We start from the raw sequence: 21468 nt of genomic DNA, 5'->3' as shown, positions 1-21468 counted from the left end.
TTATTAAGATTATTTTTATCATTCCTAAAAAAAAAATTACTAAACATAACATTTTATAACTAAAATCACTCGAAAATAACATTGATATTCCGATATCAATATGGGTGTTGACATTTTTCCTTTAATCCTACTTATTGTTGTACCAATAATATTTTACTTTGCTTTGAAACTAAATATGTAAATTAGATTTCTTATATTGTAATTTATATATGCAGGCATTTTGCGGGAATTAATTAGGATAAAGAAGCATATTTTAATTGATTGAAGTAAAAAAAAAAAGGGATTAGAGAAAGTAAGATTAGGAACTAATTCAGCTAATTTTTAAACTTGGGCCAATTCTTATTTCTTGAAAGCCATTTTCTGCAGCCCAATTCGCCAAACAAATGCCCCAACCCACATCCCCACCGACCCGACCCGGCCCAAACACCTACAACTAAAGCCCCCTTAAGTTCCTAATCCATCTTCAGTACCATAACCAAAGCGAACCCTTTTTCTCTGCAGCTGAACCAAGCGATCCCCTTATCTCTTCAACGTAAGCCTAGCAATATCCCACAAATTCCGCTACCTACACCCCTCTTCTCCTTTCTCACACTCCATCTCTGAAGCTTGCAGGCTCCATGTGCGATTTCAGCGGATTTCATGGTAAGTCCCATCCCTATTTTCATCATCTCATCTGTTGAAAACATCTCCCAAAATTTCCCCCCTTTTCATTATTTTTGAACTTCGAATTCAAGCTGTTGAAACCCTCAGTTGTTACCTATAAATAGAAGCCCTTAGTGAGCTATTTGGAGCAAGTTTCTCTTGAATAACCCAAAACAAATCTCATCTGTTTTCTTAAAAAAAAACAAATCTCTCTTTTAACTTTAAGTTTGTTTTTTGTCGAATTCTTTGGTGGTTCTCGGCTAAACAAGCTCATCAAGCGGATTCGGAGACTCGACGACGACGTTAGCCTCAGTTCGCTGTCACAAAGAAGGTAATCGCATTTTTCCTATCTTCGTCTTTAATTTAGTAGAAGTAGAGATGTAGTCGTTCAAGTATTTCTTGTCGTTTATTTGGTTTAGTTGGCTGCTGGAATATGTATTCTCCTCGTTTGTTGTAAAATAGCGTAAAAACGACTAATTTGGTCGAATATGTGTTTAACTCCCGTCGCCCCGTCGCTGCTCGGGGAAAAGGCAACATTCGTCTCCCCTTTCATTTCCCGTTCACTGTTTTAGGCTTAGGAAATGTTTATTAATCGTTTGGTTGTTTGCTGGTTTAGTTGGAAGTAATTAATTAAATTTATGTGATTAGTTGGTTGTCGTCATTAGCTTGCCGCTATTATTAATTTGATTGTCACTATCAATAACGTCTTTATTTTGTTGTCAACTTGTTAATGCTGATCAGCTTTAAATAGGCTTTAACTCTTTGTTTAGTTTCAACAAATCTGTTATAGGCTAAGCTTTATTTGAATCATATCCTCAAACCTCTTCCCTCACTTTTTAGTCCTGTTTTCAGCCCGTTATTGTTAGATATCTACAGCTCATCTTGTGTTTCTCTCTATAGGTCGTCTTACAATCCAAAAATGTAGGAATTAACCTAAATTTGTAATCTTTTGTTATTTTAGCATATCGTTATATCTGTCCATTAGAGTCTAGTTATCAGTTTGGGGCTAACTATTTCATTATAAGTGAATCAGGTTACTAGTTTAGTAATTTTCCTCTTCTTTCCATTTCTTTCAATTCTACTTTTCTATACTTGCTTTAGCATGTTTAACATTGGGATTCCTGTTTGTTTGGATTCAATTGTAGTTAGCAAAGCTGTTGTCATGGTTGTTTCTGCAGTTACTAGTGTTGCTTAATTATTTGATCTTAGAAATCATGATCTGTACTTTGGAATAACAGAGGTCATGGATCAGTAGGACCCAAAGTTAAGTAAGTCCAAAGTGAACTGATTGCCTGTTTGATTGATCATTGAGAAAAGAAAAAATATGCTTTGTTGAGTTATAATGTATCCTTGTTTCTCTTTAAGGATGTGGGAAAGCATGTTGGTAGAGCTCATTGTATGGTTAATTTTAGCACTGTCCACTCCCATCTTAAATTCAACTTGTGTTTCAAGTTCATTCCAAGCAATGGATAGGTTCAATCATTAGTTTAGTAATTTTCCTTTTGGTTTAACGTTCTATGGAGTTCTTCCTATTTTCAAGGTTATGTGGCTTAGCTTTGGTTTTAGTCCAGTCCGAATAAGAAATATTAGTCTATCTAATTCTTTAAACGCTTAAACTAGGAGTAGAGAACTGCATTTCCTAGCGTGTTGGATCAGTTCAAAAATAGAAGGCAATGGTTAACTTGTACTCATATTTCAATTCATTTCAAAGTAATAGCTTTGGTTTGCTCTGGATTTTCCCTTTTTTTTAAGTCAATAACCCCTTTGTAGTAATCTGCTTTTATTTTCTAGAATCAGTTCTTTCTCGTGCATGTTAAGTGTTTTTAAACTAAAAGCTGTTTTAGAATATTTTTTTAGGTCCAAAAGTGTGCTTTCTATTCTCAAAGAGATGCCTATGTTGAACCAGAGATGTTTTTGTTTTGACCTTAACGAGATTTTACTTCAAATCTCGCTCCCAGGCCCTTTCTCTTTGAAATCTGAGCTTTAAATCTTTCACATATCTGTCTTCAAACTCAGTAAAGTATTTTCAAATAGTTGTCGTTCTATCTAACCTTGTTTTCTTCACATTTCATGGGTAGTTCATGATTTTCCCATAACGAATTTGCTACAAGAAACTTATTATCATTGCTACTTGAATTGAGTGGAATACATGTGTGAAGTATTGTTGATTGTAGTTCAGCCTATTTACTTAATTGTATGGTATAAAATGTGCAAGATATGTCATTTTGTTTGAGTTGATTACCTCTCATGATTTAAGGATCTTCCAGTAGCTATAACATTGATTCATGGTATGGCTGTTAGCTTATGTGACTCTCCAGAACATAAACCATCAGTCATCTTCCCTCTCTACTTCCAAACTGAAGATTTCAATAACTACTTCAACCTAATTGGCTTATAAATCAGTCTATTCTTGCATCTAGAGAAGTGTCTTTGGCTTCTTTATACCTTGCCTTTCTGATATATGCTGGCAAATTTGGTTAAAGAAGCACTGCCTAGGGACATGTTTATGTATTGTAAATTACTTCTTTTGTCTAAAGCAGTCAGGTTTGTTTAAAAGGATAGCATCCAGTTTCCACAGTTAAGAATGCTTAGAAGGAGTTAAATTCAGTTTGTTCTTCTCTTATACTTGAGTGTGTAGTTAAACAGTTGTTTTCAGTCGTGGCAGTAAGTTGATGCTGCCACTTGATACTTCATTTGTTTTCTCTTAAAAAATAAATCCCTTAAAGACTTATTACCTCACTGTTTAAACAATGTCAGAGTTTTTTTTCACAGGCAAATGATCTCTTTATATTAAGACAAAATATGCTGCACTTAAGTTTCTATATTTTGGAAGAGTCAACTGTGCACTTTAGGATGTTGTAACCAGCTTGTTGTTGGAACATTTTGAAGCAGAACTTACTGCCCTCACGAAAAGAAACAGTTTGCTACACTCGAGAAAATGGTTTCTGCCCATTTTTTGTTTGATGCACTTCTTGGCTGCTACATTATCCTTATCAATGGCTGTAATATTTTGGCCAAACAGCTTGCTGTTTTGGCATGTATTATGCTATCTTTTGAAAGTTGTCATACTTTAATGGAAGGCAAAAAAAAAAAAAAAAAAAGACATTACTACTGCTACATGTTGCTGTCACTTGTTGCTGTGTTTAAGATAAATCTTGCCTGGTTTTGGGATAAAGCTGTTGCATTCATTAAAAAGAAATAGACTCACACTTGATTAAGGGATTGGTTTGGCATTTGCTGCTGGTTCTGGCCTTGGGCTACTGCAAGTTAAGGCCAAATGACTGATTTTTTTGGGATAAATGTGTTTGTCTTACCATTAAGTTTGGAGTGCTGTTTAATACACTCAAGCTGATACACTTGCTGTTGCCTACTGTTACTGCTTCTTGTTGTCTCTGCTGAACTTAAGAAAAGTTACTGTTTTGACAGAAAAAGAAGGCTACTGTTTTTTTTTACTAAAAAGTTACTGTTTTCTAGTCAAAAAGTTACTATTTTTGATTAGGGAAAAGGATACTATTTTGATAAAAAAAAAACCTACTGTTTTGAGTAGGGAAAGTTACTTGTCTTGAAGGGAAAATTTACCGATTCGTGAAAATTAAATTTGTCAAATCTGTGTTTGACTTCATCGTTTGGGCTAATTTCTCTGTTTTGCGAGTTGCCCTCGTTATATGGCTAGCTAAGTTAGTAATCATCTTCGTCCTCGTCTTACATTTCATTTTCGGGTTATCAAACTAAAAGGAAAACGTAGTGATATTTCTTATTTAATCTTCCTTTCTTGTCTTGGTTCTATTTATCTCGAATCTTTCTGTAATTAGAGTGATTTGGTTTGTTTTAATGTTAGGTTGCTGATTTGGAAGTATTATTTTCCCCCTTGCCCTAGCATTTTATCTTTTTGTTCTGTTTCATGTAGAGTGTCTAGTTGCAATCGTATTAGAGTTAAGTAATTAGTTTAATTTCCCTTCATGTGTTAAGTGTGCTTGCTATTTGTCTCAGTTTAAGCTAGATCAGGTTCAATGTTTAAAAATGGAGATTAATGTATGTGACTGTACACTGTTTTGGTATAATTGCTATAGTTTATATTAGTTTGATTAATATAAACTGGTTGTGAATTATATGCTTTAAATTCCAAAATATTCCCTGTCCAAGCATGATTTCATAAATGCCCAGTTCCAACTTTGTTGTTATAACTAGCTAAACTTAGGACTAATCATTGGTAGCCCAGTTTAAGTGTTGTTTGGTTAAGTAGTCTAGTTATACTGCTTTCTTTAAAAATACCTAGTATCAAGGTTTTGGTAGCCTAAGCATATGATGATTTAGCTCCAATCTTAGTTCCCTATTTTAGCGTTTGGTTTGAGAATTCTCCTAAGATATTCTCCTAGCGGTTTTCCTTGTTGAATTCGTTGTTGTGAAGGCTGAAAGTCAAGACATATTATGGGATTTTTCTTTTTCTTTAAAAAAGCTATGTCTAAATTTCCATCATATTAGTTGCTGCCCACTGCTGCTGCGTTTTTTGGGCCAAAAAATTGCTACTTTGCTTGCACTCTGTTGCTGATTTCTGATGGAATGTTTGGCTATGTTATTGGCTCACCGTAGTTACTTTTCTAAGGCGGTGTTGCTACACTATAAGGGTACTTCGTTGCTGCCTTTGAGGGCAGATTCCTACTGCTTTTGAATGGGTTGATTGATGTGTTCTCAGTCCTGTCTTTCATTAAAAATGGTTGTTGTTGTTTTGTTTGATGAGCTACTATTTTTTGCTAAAAAGAACAAATGCCACACCTGATAAGCTTGCTACACTTGAGAAATAAAGTAACAGATATTACACTGGTACTGCATTTGAGAAGGCTGAAAAATGCAACATTCTTGAGACACATTCGGAACCTTAAAGCCACTGCTATGTTCAAGAGGCTCTCCTATGCTGCCGTTTTATTTCACTGTTTCTGTCCTTTGTTGTGGCTTTTTGCTGCAGTATGGGATTGATACTACGTTTAGAGTACTTCTGAGAGTAAAGGAAATAGATTCTATATTTCTTTGTTTCTGCTGCCTTTTCTGAGACAAAAATAAATGCTATAATTGATGTCCTAATGCTGCAGTTTAAGATGCAGCAATTGCTGCATTTTTTAGTTGAATTGACATGACAATTTGAGCCGAATCACTGCTGTAAACAACTGCATTTTGGAGCAGATTTTGCTGCACTTTGAGGCTATACTTGCCGCTGCAATTTTGGTTATTTACACCGCATTTTGGTCTGAAATATGCTGTCTCTTGAGTCAATGGGTTGCTGCCTATTTAACAGTGAGCTAGAGTTGCACTTTAAACCCTTAACCGATTTGAACATATTCTACACTTGGGCCGATGAAGAGTTATTTAACTTGAGGCCTCGCTTTTAAAAGAATGGATTTCCATACTTGATTGAAAGTTTACTGATTTGAACACTTAAAACTTGCATAAAAGGGAGCGGGGCTGCTATACTCAAGTTCAGGTGCAATTAATATGCTAAGTTATTTTTTTTCCTTATTTGAACCTAGAAAAAATATGCTAAGTATCTCTGGACATTCGATTCTTTTATCTAGCTTTTATTAATTAAAGTTATATAGACTTCTTTTTTCCTTGTTGAGAATTGTTTCTAATCCTTATCTTTTTCTTTCTTTCTTTTTTTTCATGAGCAACTTCGGGAGCATTTGGAGTTATGGCAACTCCGGATTCTGCCCATATCAAAGAGCGGCCAGCAGCAGATTATTTACTCGTGTCTAGCAGTCCCACCTCGTCCACGTCTCGAGTCTCCGTCCTTCTTCCTTATTCAAAATTTCAAGCCTCCATATTGTTTGATACATGCTATTTATATTATTTGACTAACACTCTTGTGAATTTGTATTTTTTGTAGTTTTGTTTTGAACGCGTAACTTGACTGAAGTATATTAGTAAGTTTAGGCATTATCTTCCCTACACTCTTTTTGTTTTAAGATATTGAACTTAGTGTATTTATTCGGATTAGGCGTATTAGAGTAGTCACATAAATGATGTCAACTTTTTTTTTCAGGATGTAAGAAAATTGGATTTTTCTAAAAGGTGAAACTGGAGACTTCTCTTTCGAAATAAAGAATTTGCTAATAACGTTTTTTCAAATGTTTCAAGCAAGAGCTAGGCATATTCTATGCAAAGGCCCACACATGGATTTTTTTTAGAAGTGATAAAAACACCAGTTTTTGGAGAGAAAAAAAATAAGAACTTTAGTGACCCAAAACATATTTTCAGAATTTGTTCTTTTTGCACTAACGTCGAGCAGGTTTTATTTTTCAAGTTGAAAACAAGAAAATTATATTAGGGCTCAAGTATAGTGGCCCAAGTTATTTTACGAAAGCCACCAGGTATGTACTCTATTTTTCATATACATATATATACTTTATTTCTTATTAAATCATCCAATCATCTCTACATTGTGGTGTACTTATATATATCACGGTACTTATACATGTTATTATATTTTTCATGGCTATTTCTGAAAGTGTACTTCTTTATACTATTTTACATACGATAAACATACTCCATGTATATGTTATTTTCACATAATAAATATGTATTTCCATACTCTACATCATATATATTGTCCTTATATACAATAACCATATTTATACCTGATCTTCAAAAAATACACATGTACATATAACTTTACAATGAGTATGCCTATATACTATTTTTTTTTTTTACACGTACCATACATATACTACCTTATTTCCGTTAATTCTCTTGGTCGTCTTCACATATATGCATCTATATAGTACTATCACGCCACCAATAACTATTTTTAGTTACCCATGATATACATATCATGTATACACGTTATTTTCATTATATATATGTATATATATATATATATATCTTCTTATTCAGTAGGGGTGGACATTCGAGTAGGGGCGGTGCACCAACAGGCCGCGGTGGTTCTCAGTCTGTTAGAGGTCCGGCAGGGGAGATTCTCAGGGTTCTAGGGGAGGAGCTCAGTCAGGAAAGAGTGGTGATGGTGATGCACAGTCCCGTAGCGGACGAGTCCATTATTATGCCTTCCCTGGTAGACTAAAGGCGAAGGCTTCTGATGTTGTCATCACAGGTACCATTTCTGTTTATCATCGGGTCGCTTTGATTTTATTTTATCTGGGTTCTACCTTCTCATACGTGTCTACCTATTTTTCTACTGGATGAATATAACTTGTGATATTCTCTATGTGCCTATATGTGTGTCTACTCCGGTTAGAGATTCTGTGGTAGTAGATCGAGTCCATCGGGCTTGTGTGATTACTTTTTTGGGCTATGATACGTGGGCATACTTCGTAAACCTTAGTATGGAAGACTTCGATATTATCTTGGGAATGAACTAGTTATCTCTGTACCATGCGATCTTGAACTGTCACACTAAGACAGTCACATTAGCTATGCCCTGCATTCCGCGTTTGGACCGGAAGGGTACTCCTAGCCCTGCTCCTAAGAAGATCATCTCATACCTCCGAGCGATGAATTTAGTGGATAGAGGATGTCTAGCCTATTTGACTCATATTCATGATACGAACATGGACACTCCTTCTTTGGAGAATGTTCCAATAGTTAGTGCGTTTGCGTAGGTCTTTCTCGGCAGTTGCGGAAACATGAGAAGAATTATCCGACTCATGACCTTGAATTAGCTGGCGGTTATTCATGCACTAAAAATATGGCGGCATTATTTGTATGATGTTCATGTTGATATCTATACCGATCACAAGAGTCTGCAGTATAATTTCAAGTAGAAAGAGTTGAATCTACAGCAGAGGCGGTGGTTAGAGCTACTGAAAGACTATGTCTATGAGCTCCACCAGCTGGCTAGCCTAGGAGTTCGCTTAATGGAATCGGGTAATGCAGGAGTTACCGTTCATAATCCAGCTGTTTCATCCTTAGACGTGAAAGTGAAAAAGCGTCAATATAAAGACCCCAAGTTGAGTTATTATAGAGATACACTTCCCCAGAAGGAGAAGTCACCATTTGAGATTTCTGCAAATGGGGTTCTTAGGTATTGAGGCAGGCTATGTGTCCCGGATGTTGCAAGATTACGCCGTCAGATCCTGGAAGAAGCCCATTGCTCTCGCTATTCCTTTCATCCAGGAGCGACAAAGATGTACCATGATCTCAAATCAATGTATTGGTGGGATAGAATGAAGAAAGATATAGTAGAATTTGTAGCTCAGTGTCCAAATTGTCAACAAGTGAAAATTGAGCATCAAAAGCCAGTAGGATTGTTGCAGGCTATGAAAATTCCAGCTTGGAAATGGGAAGTGATCAACATGGATTTTATTGTAGGCTTGCCTCGTTCTTGGCGTAAGTATGACTCTATATGGGTAATTGTTGACAGACTGACAAAGTCAACTCATTTTCTACCCGTCAGAACTACAGACTCAGCAGAAGATTATGCAAAGCTATACCTTAAAGAGATAGTGCAACTTCATGGTGTCCCAATAGCCATCACCATAGATAGAGGGGCAAAATTTATAGCTAATTTCTGGAAGTCCTTTCAAGAAGGTTTGGGAACTCAAGTAAGACTTAGCACCTCATTTCATCCACAAACTGATGGATAAGCTGAATGCACTATTCAGACCCTGGAAGATATGTTACGGGCATGTGTATTAGATTTCGGAGGTAATTGGAATGATTATTTGCCACTTATTCAATTTGCATATAATAACAATTATCAATCTAGTATCCAAATGGCCCCGTATGAAGCTCGATACGGAAGAAAGTGTAGATTACCAATTGGGTGGTTCGAAGTAGGGGAGACACAACTAATATGTCCAGAATTGATTCAACAAGCAGTAGACAAGATCAAACTCATCAGAGATCAATTGTTGACAGCCTAGAGGTGCCAAAAATCATATGTAGATAACCGTCGACGAAACTTGAAATTCGAAGTTAATGATTGGGTATTCCTGAAAGTGTCGCCGATGAAAGGTGTAATGAGATTCGGCAAGAAGGGTAAGCTTAGTCCCCGGAATATTGGACCTTACAAGATTGTGCACAAGGTAGGCCAAGTGGCTTATGAACTAGATTTGCCTCCAGAGCTTGAATCAGTTCATCCAGTTTTTCATGTGCTGATGCTCCGTAAGTGTGTTGGAGATCCTTCCAGAATCGTGCCTGTAGATGATGTTCAAGTTATCGAGAAGTTAGCTTACGAAGAAGTACCCATTACCATACTAGATAGGCAAGTGCGGAAGCTCGGAACTAAAGACGTGGTCTCAGTTAAGGTCCTGTGCAGAAGAATATATGAAGTCCAGATATCCGCATTTATTTCCACCCCTAAAAGAGGCTCAGGACGAGACGCCATTGTCCTCAGGTATGTAATGTTTCTCTTGATGCTTTTTTGGTCGTGTGTGGCCATGTTTTCTATTGTTGTTGTTGTAGTAGTAGCCCTGTGAGGCAATATATTTTGGGTTGCTGTGACAGGATGGTAGTGTCATATTATAGGAAAAACTCTGGCGAACTTTCTGTAGAATCCCCGAGAACTTAACATTCGAGGACGAATATTCTTAAGAGGGGGAGAATATTACACCTCAGACATTTCGTGTTGTTGTGCTATGAATAGACTAACCGAAGCTTAAGGTGAACATGAAGTCCATATGACCTTAAGGAGGGTATTTGGTAGCTTGAAGGTGTATACTATAAGATTTTGAAGTATTACGCCTCGGAGAAATTAAGTTCGCCAAAAGAAGTAAAGTATAAGTTGTATTTGGGAAGGCATCGCAATTATCGAGTTGATGATTATTTATTAATGTCTCGAGGAGAAGCTAGAGGGCTCCTTAGATAGTTAATGAAGTGTTATACCAGTACCAAGAAGGTCCCACAAGGATTGGAAGTTAAACGAATCAACGAGACGACTTCAGAAAATATGAGTTATACGACCACTTATACGGTCCGTATAACTTTATACGGTCCATATAAGGGTCCATATAACCTTTCTAGAGAAGGTCAGGCCCTGGTAGTATTATACGGTCACTTATACGAACCGTATAAATGTCCGTATAACTCAATCGGGTCACTTTTTCCAGAATTTTCTCTTTTTATATATATATGACCCATGATCATTTAATTCATTTCCCACCTTCTCTACAACTCTTGAAAGCTCTAGAACATTCCCCACACCATATCAACACAAATCCAAGGGAAATCAAAGATTAAACACCAAGAATCAAGAGAATCAATTGCAAAAAGGCTCACTAGGGTTTGTAGAAGTCAAGATCCTTTTTGGTATTAAAGTTGGGGTTTTTCTCTAGTGAAGTATATCCATCCAAAGTTCATCCTTACATGATCAAAGGTGCGTTTTACATCTATTTCATGATATTAAAATTATTTGAGTGGTTTAATGACTTGGATGAGAGAAGGAAAAAGAATATGAGCTTAAATATGAAAATAATGAGATTTTCAGTAGTAAGTTAACTTGAGCCATGATTCTTAGCATGCTATGAGTATATCTTGTTATGAATAATACTAAGGATGTTGAGGAAGTACTATATGTAAATGAATATGGTGTTGTATTGTAACTATGGTTATGAATGACATTGAAAAGGAGTTTTGAGGATTGAACAATGTTTAACTTGAAAAAGTCTATTCATTATGATATTATGGGTGTTGCTATTGATGTTTGGGAGTTATTTATTATATGGAGGAAGTTGTTGAAACAAAGGAAATGCTGCCCAATTTTCGTTAGCTCTTAGTTGCTTTAGTTTAGACTTAAGTATGTTCTAAACGATCTAATTTAGTACGAATTCTCTTGAATGTAGAGTTGTAAGCTTGGAAGAAGCACGTTTAGTCGTTAAGGAGACGTAAAAGGTATGTTAAGGCTAGTCCCTTTCTTTCAAAGGCATGACTTCTATATTATGGTTTCCTCTCTATGTTTCCATGACCTTCTTACATTCCAAAATTTGAAAGTTAAAGGTTCTTAAGAGCTTCTTATGAGAAATAGAAAATATGTGTTCTATGATAAGGATAATGATGATGATTTTACTTCTAGAGATTCCAAAGCTTATGAATTGATGCTACTATGAGTTTAATGATCTTATTCCATAATTTCGTTGATGTTGCTCATTGTTGGCCATCTCACCTCATGATACTAGTTCCTTCAAGGTGAGACCTAGTGACGATGTTTGATCCATAACATAATCGGAGGTTACCGACCTTACGTCACTCCGATAGAGTTACAGCTTTTACTTGAGCTCTCATGCATGCTTTATGTTATGTATATGATGATGCTTACACCATGCCTAGTTGGTCGGGAAGACACCACTATGCTGGGCGTAAGTGGGCGGCTTATGGATAACACCGTGCCTAGTTGGCCGGGCAGACACCACTAGTGGGCGGCATGAAATGGTTACCCCAGATGCGGGAGGCACAAATGCGGGCTAATGATGATCACACCGCACCTATATGGGTGGGAAGCTTATATATGTATATATGATGTGATGATGTTTTAAATATAAAAGTTAGCATGCATGACTCGGCCTTAAGAGACGATCAGTTACAGGTTATCTCCTTTGCTTTTGTTCTCTTATTTCTCTACTATGCTGTTATACATGCCTTAAATACTCAGTACATTGTTCGTACTGACGTCCTTTCTTTTATGGACGCTGCGTTCATGTCTGCTGGTAGACAGGGGGATGGCACAGACACTTAGGAGCTCATCAATAGATATACAGGAGCACTCTACTACTCCGGAGTTGCAGCTTATTGGTATATTCTTTTGTGTACATATTTGGGGCATGGCAGGGTCCTGTCCCGTCCGTATGATTTCTGTACTCCAGTTAGAGGCTCGTAGATACATATGTGTAGGTAGTAGATGTTATGTGATATCTTAGTGTATATGCTCTATTCTCATTTTGTAGCCTCGTGGGCTTATGTACGTGTATGTTTGAGAGATATTCGAAGATCATTTCATGATAAGTTTATGTTGGGAATGGTATATGTTCAAGTTGAGTTGATGATAAAAGGAAAGGTGGTGCTCGGTGGGCGAGCTCCGGGTACCCATTATGGCCCTCTAGTTGGGTCTTGACAAAAGTGGTATCAGAGCAGTTCCGTCCTAAGGTGTGTCCACGGGCCGTGTCCAGTAAAGTCTTGTTTATGGGTGTGAAGCGCGCCAAACTTACAACCAAGAGGCTGTGGGCCATTTAGGAATAATGACCATCCTTCTTCTACATAGATCGTGCGATAGAGCTATAATATAAGATTTCTCTTTTCTCTAATTGTGCGTTCTGATTTCAGCGATGCCATTGAAGAAGAAAGCAACAGCCGCCCAGAAGGGCAAGTCTGTGGTAGGAAGGCGGACTGAACAGGAGCCACCGGTAAATATAAAAGAGGGTGAGTCCCGCAATGAGGCTCCATCCCATACTTATCGCACTCCGCCTGTTGTAGAGGAGCGTAAAGGGGACTCAGTTCCAGCTCCAATGCCTCCAGTTCCTCCACCGTGTGCTTCGAGTCAGCAGATGATCGAGGCTATTCAGTTATTGACCCAGCTAGTGGCTGCTCAGGCTCAGCGGCAGAGTGCGGGTCCAAGCCATAGAGCAGTTAGTGCAAGGGCCCGTGATTTTTTGAGTTTGAATTCTCCAGAATTTTTCGGGTCAAAGCCGAATGAAGACCCACATGGCTTTATAGATGAGATGCTGAGGACGCTGAGAAAAATACATGCTTCCAACACTGAGTCGGTGGAGTTGGCTTCCTGTAGGTTGCGGGATGTAGCTGTTCTATGGTATAATAACATGATATCTTCGAGAAACGAATATTGTCATGACCTAAACCGATGAGTCTTGACGAGTGTCTGACCTCTAGTGACCAAACACCCCTATGCTTATATCTGGACCATACTGAGCATCAAGGGCCCATAAAAAACTTAAACTGAACTCATACTGCCTTACGAAAGGGTGACATTAAGAACTCTGTATAATCTGAAAATACATATATACATGCTGAAAGAACACAAGCCAACTAAGCTGCTACATATAATGTACCCAACAGAATAAAAGCCGGCAAGGAAGAAGGATGGTCATTATAAAGGTAATGAAATAAGTGAGAGAAGGTGGAAATGAATTTAGGGTCTTTTGGGTTTTAAAAAGTTGGCCAAAATACACCCCGACCGACTTGGCGGAGAGTATGCGGCTTAGCACACTGAGTGTATGGCCGCACACTCCTCCCTTGGCTTGGGGAAAGCCTTGGGCAGATAGGCCAGCCATATTGGCAAGTTGGCGCCCAGTGTGCGGGTCAGCACATTTCCTCGGGTTCCGCGAAAATGCGATCCTTTCGATTTGTTGATCTCCAATACTTATGGAACTTTCTTGGCACTTGTCTAGAACTTCATTAACCATCTAAGGGGCCTCATATATCTTCCTCAAGGTGATGCTAGTTAATGCATAGGTCAAATGATACGAATTTTTCCACAACATGGCTCAACCTTAACTTTCTCCGACAAACTTATTTCGTTTGCCTCAAATGCCTTTGGAATCTTAATTAGAATCATCAAACATCCTTCTTAGCCTTACAAGGGATTTTTTTCCACTTTAGGTTTACATTGGCACATTTATAATGCGACCGACGCGAAATTCCAAGGTGCAACATTCTCTCCCCCTTAAGAACATTCGTCCCCGAATGTTAAACTCTCGAGGATTCTATAAAAATTTCACTAGAGTTTCCCTTGTAAATGTACCAATCCATCTTGTACACAACAACCCAAAATATCATCTATCGGTATGACTGTCGAAGGATCTCCTATACACTTACAGAGCATGAATACATGAAATACTGGATGTACAGACTTCAACTCAGAAGGTAGCTCCTACTCATATGCCACCTTTCCCACTGTATGAATAATTCTATATGGTCCTATGCATCAAGGGCTCAATTTACCTTTCTTTGCAAATCTCATTACTCCTTTCATAGGTGACACTTTCAGGAAGACCCAATCGCCTACCTCAAACTCTAACTTGCGTCGCCGATTATCTGCATAGGATTTCTGTCAACTCTGTGATGCTAGCAATCTTTCCCAAATCATTTTCACCTTATCAACTGCTTGCTGAATTAAATCTGGGCCCACTAACCAGTCTTCTCCAATATCAAACCACCCTATAGGGGATCTACATCTTCGTCCATATAAAGCCTCACAAGAAGCCATCTGAATACTGGAATGGTAACTATTATTATAGGCAAACTCGATAAGAGGTAAATGATCATCCCAACTGCCTTGAAAATCAAGTACACAAGCTCTCAACATATCCTCAATTGTCTGTATAGTATACTCCGCTTGTCCGTCTGTCTGCGGGTGAAATGTAGTACTAAGACTCACCTGAGTCCCCAATCCATTCTGAAAAGATTTTCAGAAGTTAGATGTGAACTGTGCTCCCCTATCTGAAATAATGGCTGTAGGAACACCGTGAAGTCGCACCATCTCTCTAAGGTAGAGCTTCGCATAGTCTTCAGCCGCATAAGTAGTTCTAACAGGCAAGACATGGGCTGACTTTGTAAGTCTATCAACTACGACCCATATTGAATCGTACTTCCATTGCGTACGGGACAAACCTGTAACGAAATCCATATTAATTACCTCCCATTTCCATGTCAGAATTTCCATAGACTGCACTAAACCTCCAGGCTTCTGGTGCTCTATCTTGACTTGCTGATAATTTGGGCACTGAGCGACAAACTCTGCTATATCTTTCTTCATACCATCCCACCAATACACTTACTTGAGATCATGGTACATCTTTATTGTGCCCAGGTGGATAGAATAGCGAGAGTAATAGGCTTCCCCCATAACCTGCTGATGGAGGCCTGAAACATTAGGAACACACAATCTACCTCGATATCTGAGTACTCCATTTTCTGTAATAATAAAAGATGTCTTTTCCTTCTGATGAGCTGTATCCCTAGATAAGTGAAGTGGTCAGTGGAGCAAGTAAAACATCTATTCTTACAAGTTACAATTCTAGCCAAGTGAGAAGTTAAGGGAAAAAGGTAAGGTTTAATCCTTTTCTTATATGTTATGGATGATTATGTATGTTGTAGTATGTAAAAGTGGATGAAATTCATGAAAATAGGGATGTTATATGTGGCCGTGTATATGTAGTGTGTGGCCGTGTGGATATGGTGTGGTGTGGAAGAAAATGAATCAATTTTACTTAGTATTTTGGTTGTTGTTGTAATGGAATCTATGAGGGGAATGAAAGTTTAATGATTCTAGTTAAAGTTGTAAGTGTTGGAGAGTTGTTTGGAAGATAATGTGATGTTAAAGATCATTTCTTATATTCATGGAAAATGATGTTGTTAGTGTGTAAATTGTTGGTATGGTTTATGAACTTGAAAGAAGGAAATATGTTGTTATTGTTCTTGTTGAATTTGGAAGGTCTCGGGTGAAGTAGTATGTTGATTGGGTTTTTTTGAATGTTATGTGAATTGTTTGAAGTATTCTTGAATCATGTTAGCAAGATTTCAGATTAATACTTGAATGTGGGATCATTGGTGTTAGTTGGATTATATGTGACTGAATTGAATATAAATGAAATGCCGTTGAATTGTGTGACGAAGATTGCTAATGGTAGAATATATTTTGGATTGATTGTTGAAGTTGTTAGTATGATTGTTGGTACTATTGTTGATAATTTGGCCGAGTTGAATTCTCAGATTGTTGTTGATGAAATTGGCCGAGTTAGATTCTCGGGGATGGTGTATTTACAGGGGAAATGCTGCCGAAATTTCGGCAGAATATAAATTAATTCATTTGAAGGATTAAGACAAGTATATGATGATGAATCTAACGATTATGTGAATCTTCTTGAATGTAGACTAGCGATAGCGAGCTTGGACAACTAAGCGTAGCTAATAGGACGCGGAGCAGGTATGTAAGGCTTACCCTTTCTTTCTTTTGGCATGATCTTTGTGAAACCAACAAGACAAAGTATATGTATGATTTCAAAGAAACTCCCATTCTTAGAGCCACTAGGATGGCTAACGTTCTTGATTTCCATAAGCTGTTTCATATGGTTTTGATGCCTATCTACGATGTCCAAAGTTCGGTTGATATGTTTCCGAATGACATTCGAGAGATAATTGATATGACTAATGTATTGATTTTCAAATGAAAGCACGTTTGATTATTCCTTTGAGTCTTTGATATATTTAGATATGTACATATGGTTCCAAAAGCTATATTTGATTTGATCCATAACGAAATCCGAAAGGTACTTGATATGATTGTTGCTTTGATTTTCCAAAAATAGCTTCTGAAACGCTTGTAGAAGGTTCTGTACTTCAAACGCCCATAACTTTCTTATACTAAGTCGGATTGACCCGAAACTTGTTTCTGAGCCTTCAGGTGTCGGTAAGTATACTTGTCCATCGAGTCTTCCATAATATATTCGGAGGTTACCGACCTTACGTCACTCCGATAGAGACATAACATTCTTTGGGCTCTCTTGCATGCTGCTTACATGATATATGTATATGATACGTGAACATGATTTATGTATATGTATATGTGGTAAGGGAAAAGGTGAGGCGCTATAGACGCATAGCCACCTGATCAGTTGGTATCAGAGCCGGTGGTGGGGCAAACCCAATGGTGGGGCAAACCCAGTGGTGGGGCAAACCTCAGCAAGAACGCTGAGTCCCAAAGGGGGTGAGTGTAAGGCTTGCCTTAGGCGAATCCCACATTGGTTTAGGCAAATCCCACATTGGTTCAGGCAAATCCCACATCGGTCACTATTGTCCCGGACGCGGGATATATTTGGTTACATGAATGGGAGCCGATATTACTCGGCAATATAATATGTTCTATTTTCTATGTATATGAAAAAGAAATGTTTTCAAAGGAAAGATAAGCATGCATGGCATCCGACCTATGAGGCACTCGAATGTACAGGTTGCTCTTCTATCTCATGATATGCTCTATATTTTCTTTATGTCATTATTCATGCTATGTATCTCTCGTACAATATTATTCATGCCTTACATACTAGGTACATTACTCGTACTGACGTCCTTCTTGTGGACGCTGCGTTTCATGCCACGCAGGTAAGCAGGTAGACGCGTTCGATCCCTAGGAGCTCCACCAGCGGTACATTGAGAGCGCTCCAGTTGTTCCGGAGCTTCTATTTATCGGTACTACTTTTGTGTATATATTTGGGCACGGCAGAACCCGACCCTCCTTGTGAATGAATATATGTATTTTGTTTAGAGGCTCGTAGACAGATATGTACAGTCAGATGTTTCACAATCTTGTTCGTCCTTGTCGCTGTATAATATATTAGTAAAGTTTACTGACACTTGTTTATGAGTATGCTATTAATGATGGTGTTGAGTAAAGCAATAACGGTATCGTCCATACGGCCCACTCAGTAGTAAAAGTAGGATGCGAGATAAGAGGTGCTCGGTATAGTAGTATCGGGTACCCGTCACGACTTCTAGTGGGGTCGTGACAGAACCTTCTGTAATAACCAGCCAAACCTAAGAAACTACATATCTCCGTTGGTGTCGTGGGCCTTGGCCAATTCTTCACAGCCTCAATCTTTTGAGCATCTACTCTAATGCCTTCATCTGAAATAATGTGGCCAAGAAATTCCATAGAGTTCAACCAGAATTCACACTTGGATAACTTGGCATACAGCTCTCTACCTCGAAGAACTCCAAGCACTGCTCGTAGATGTTCTGCGTGCTCAGCCTCTGACGGTGAGTAAACCAGAATATCATCTATAAACACAATCATGAACAGATCTAGGAAAGGCCTGAATACACGATTCATCAAGTCTATGAATATTGCTGGACCATTAGTTAATCCGAATAACATGACACGGAACTCATAGTGGCCATATCTAGTCAGGAATGCCGTCTTCGGAATATATTCCTCCTTCACCCTAACTTGGTGATATCCCAATCTCAAGTCTATCTTCGAGAAGTATCTGGCGCCTTGTAGCTAATCAAACAAGTCATCAATCCTCGGAAGTGGATACTTATTCTTCACAGTCACTTTATTCAATCGTCTATAATCAATACACATTCGGAAGGAGCCATCTTTCTTTCGTACAAATAATACCGGCGCTCCCCACGGCGATGTACTGGGCCTAATGAAACCCTTCTCAAGAAAATCCTTCAATTTCTCTTTCAATTCTTTCAATTCTGCAGGTGCCATTCTATAAGAAGGAATATATATTGGTTGAGTAACTGGCAATAAGTCAATAGCAAAATTGATTTCCCGCTCTGGTGGAATGCCTGGAAGCTTATCTGGGAATACTTCTGGAAACTTATTAACCACAGGGATAGACTGAAGGGTCAGTGATTCTTCTTGTACATCCTGAAACCGAACTAGGTGATAGATGTACCCTTTTCTGATCATCTTCCTTGCCTTAAGGTAGGAAATAAACCTACCCCTCGGCGAAACAGCCTTGCCCTTCCACTCTAGGACTGGCTCGCTTGGAAACTGCAATCGAACTATCTTCGTTTTGTAATCCACGTTAGCATAACAGGAGGCTAACCAATCCATACCCATAATGACATCGAAATCAAGCATGTCCAACTCAATCAAATCTGCCATGGTGTGGCAATTGCAAACTATCACCACACAGCCTCGGTATATCCGTCTAGCTATGACTTGATCACCAATTGGTGTCGACACCTCAAACGGTTTAATCAATTCAGGTTCTATCCTAAACTTGCCGGCAACAAATGGCGTAACATATGATAAAGTGGAACCTGGGTCAATCAAAGCATACACATCATAGGAGGAGATTGATAATATACCTATGATGACATTAGGAGATGACTCGCGATCCTACCTACCAGCTAGTGCATATATGCGGTGCTGAGGACTGCTCGATCTAGATGCTCCACTCCTCCCTCTACCTTTTCCTGCTGGTGCCTGAGAAAATTGCCCTGGAGGGTGTACTACAGAAGATGAACCAGCTACCGACCTTGTGGGCTGAACCATACTCCCATTCTCTCTCATCGGACACTGTCGCACCCTATAACCTAGCTGGCCACAAGCATAACAACCATCTGATCCCAGCCGACACTAACCTGCGTGTAACTTGCCACACTGGGCACACCAAGGCAAATGGGGTCTCATCTGGCCTGACTCTAGTCTGTGCTGAGAGCCTGATGCTCTAGAACTCTGGCCCGCTTCGGAATAAGAAAACCGATCAAATCTCGGACCTAAAAATCGTGGAGATGAACTCCCTGCTGAAAGGAAAGGATATCTAGAATACTGCTGCCTCTGTCCTCCCCTGGACTCAACCCCGATATCTAAAGATCTGGCCCTCTTACCATGGCCCCGGTCGCGATCATGATCTGTCCTCCTCTGACGCTTGTGATCTTCCACATTCTGTGCATATGCCTGTATACGGGAGATGTCCATGCCTAGCTGTAATGCGGCAGTCGTACAAGCATCTATCAAATGTGGCCCTAGATCAGCTACCAAATGATAAACTCTATCCTCCATCTCAGCCACCATGGCTGGGCATATGTAGCCATGGAATCAAAGTACGCACAATACTCCTGGACACTCATACTGCCCTGGTCAATACGCAGAAACCTATCTGATCGGGCTCGTCGGACTTCTGGAGGTAAATAATGGCAGATAAAAGCATTTGAAAACTCTCTCCAAACAACTGGAGGGGCGTTCTCTCCCTTAGATAACTCCCAAGTCTGATACCACTGTACTGCAGTGTCATGAAGCCCATACAAAGCCAACTCCACAGACTCAACCTCGTCCGCGTGCATAACCCTCAAGGTCCTCTGCATACCATCAATGAAATCCTGGCAGTCCATATTTTGCTTTATCACCGAAAATTCTTGAGGACCTAGCCCGAGGAAAGTCTTAACCCTCGAACTACCAGCTCTGTCTGCCTGATCAACACCAACCCCTGCCGTTGAGCCTGAACGGCTACACATCTGGTCAATAACTGCACAGCATCCCTCACATCCTGGCTCGGTGTATCCGGCTGAGGAACTGGGGCAGGTGCTGGAGGCGGGGTATGCAAAGTCTCAAACGGGATCTCACTTTGAATCTCATCTCTAGCCCTCGTAGCCTGCTGAGTATGGCTAGTGGCCCCATCAGCCACTCTTTTTCCTTTCTCGGTAGCTGTAGCTTTCTTGCGAGGCATCGCTGAAATCAGAACAAACCATCAGAAGATAAACTCTCAACTCATGGCTCTATCGCACGATCTAAGAGTGAAAAGAATGACATCATCTAAAATGTCCTGTAGCCTCCTGTTTATAAGTGTGGTGCTCGACACAACCATAAACAAGACTCTACTAGACACGGTATGTAGACAACCCTAGGATGGAACTGCTCTGATACCACTTCAGTCATGACCCAAACCGATGAGTCATGACGAGTGTCTGATCTCTAGTGACCAAACACCCCTATGCTTATATCTGGACCATACTAAGCATCAAGGGCCCATAAATAACTTAAACTGAACTCATACTTGTCACGACCCAGCTAGGGGCCGCGACGGGTACCCGGGGCTAACCACCGAGCACCACTCGTCCTACTACTCACCTTACTCATTTACTGCTCTTTCATCAATTTATATTCAAATCGTAGGAAAAGTCATCTTTCAATCAAGAACATAAAAATACTTTTATATGCATAAGCCTCTCGGCTATCAAAATAATATATACATACATAGAAATAAATCGTGAAAACATCTAACCCACACTGCGCATCTACGAGCCTCTACTGGAGTGCTATACTTAAGGACGGGACAAGACCCCGTCATGCCCAAAAATACATATACATGAATATGCACAAAAGGATCATCATAAGCACCTCCGAACAAAGGAGTG

The 21468-nt window shown here is 39.1% G+C and overlaps 1 long non-coding RNA gene across 3 annotated transcripts in view; it reads left to right on the top strand.

Annotated features, from left to right (window-relative positions):
- The first annotated feature begins 484 nt into the window (after positions 1–484).
- The window catches only part of LOC132603379 (uncharacterized), a 34786-nt gene continuing 13802 nt past the window's right edge, over positions 485–21468 (top strand). Inside the window, exons 1-3 of one of the 3 annotated variants that reach the window (XR_009568195.1) lie at positions 485–7741; positions 16470–16522; positions 17698–17784. This is a non-coding gene — a long non-coding RNA (uncharacterized LOC132603379). Of the gene's footprint in view, positions 7742–16469; positions 16523–17697; positions 17945–21468 lie in introns of those variants that run through there. The other 2 variants (XR_009568193.1, XR_009568194.1) reach the window with 2 other exon arrangements.

The sequence above is a fragment of the Lycium barbarum genome, chromosome 7 (assembly GCF_019175385.1).
Source record: "Lycium barbarum isolate Lr01 chromosome 7, ASM1917538v2, whole genome shotgun sequence".
NCBI classification, from domain to species: domain Eukaryota; kingdom Viridiplantae; phylum Streptophyta; class Magnoliopsida; order Solanales; family Solanaceae; genus Lycium; species Lycium barbarum.
Note: the sequence above shows the minus strand (reverse complement) of the source record. Positions and strands in the feature narration are given on the sequence as shown.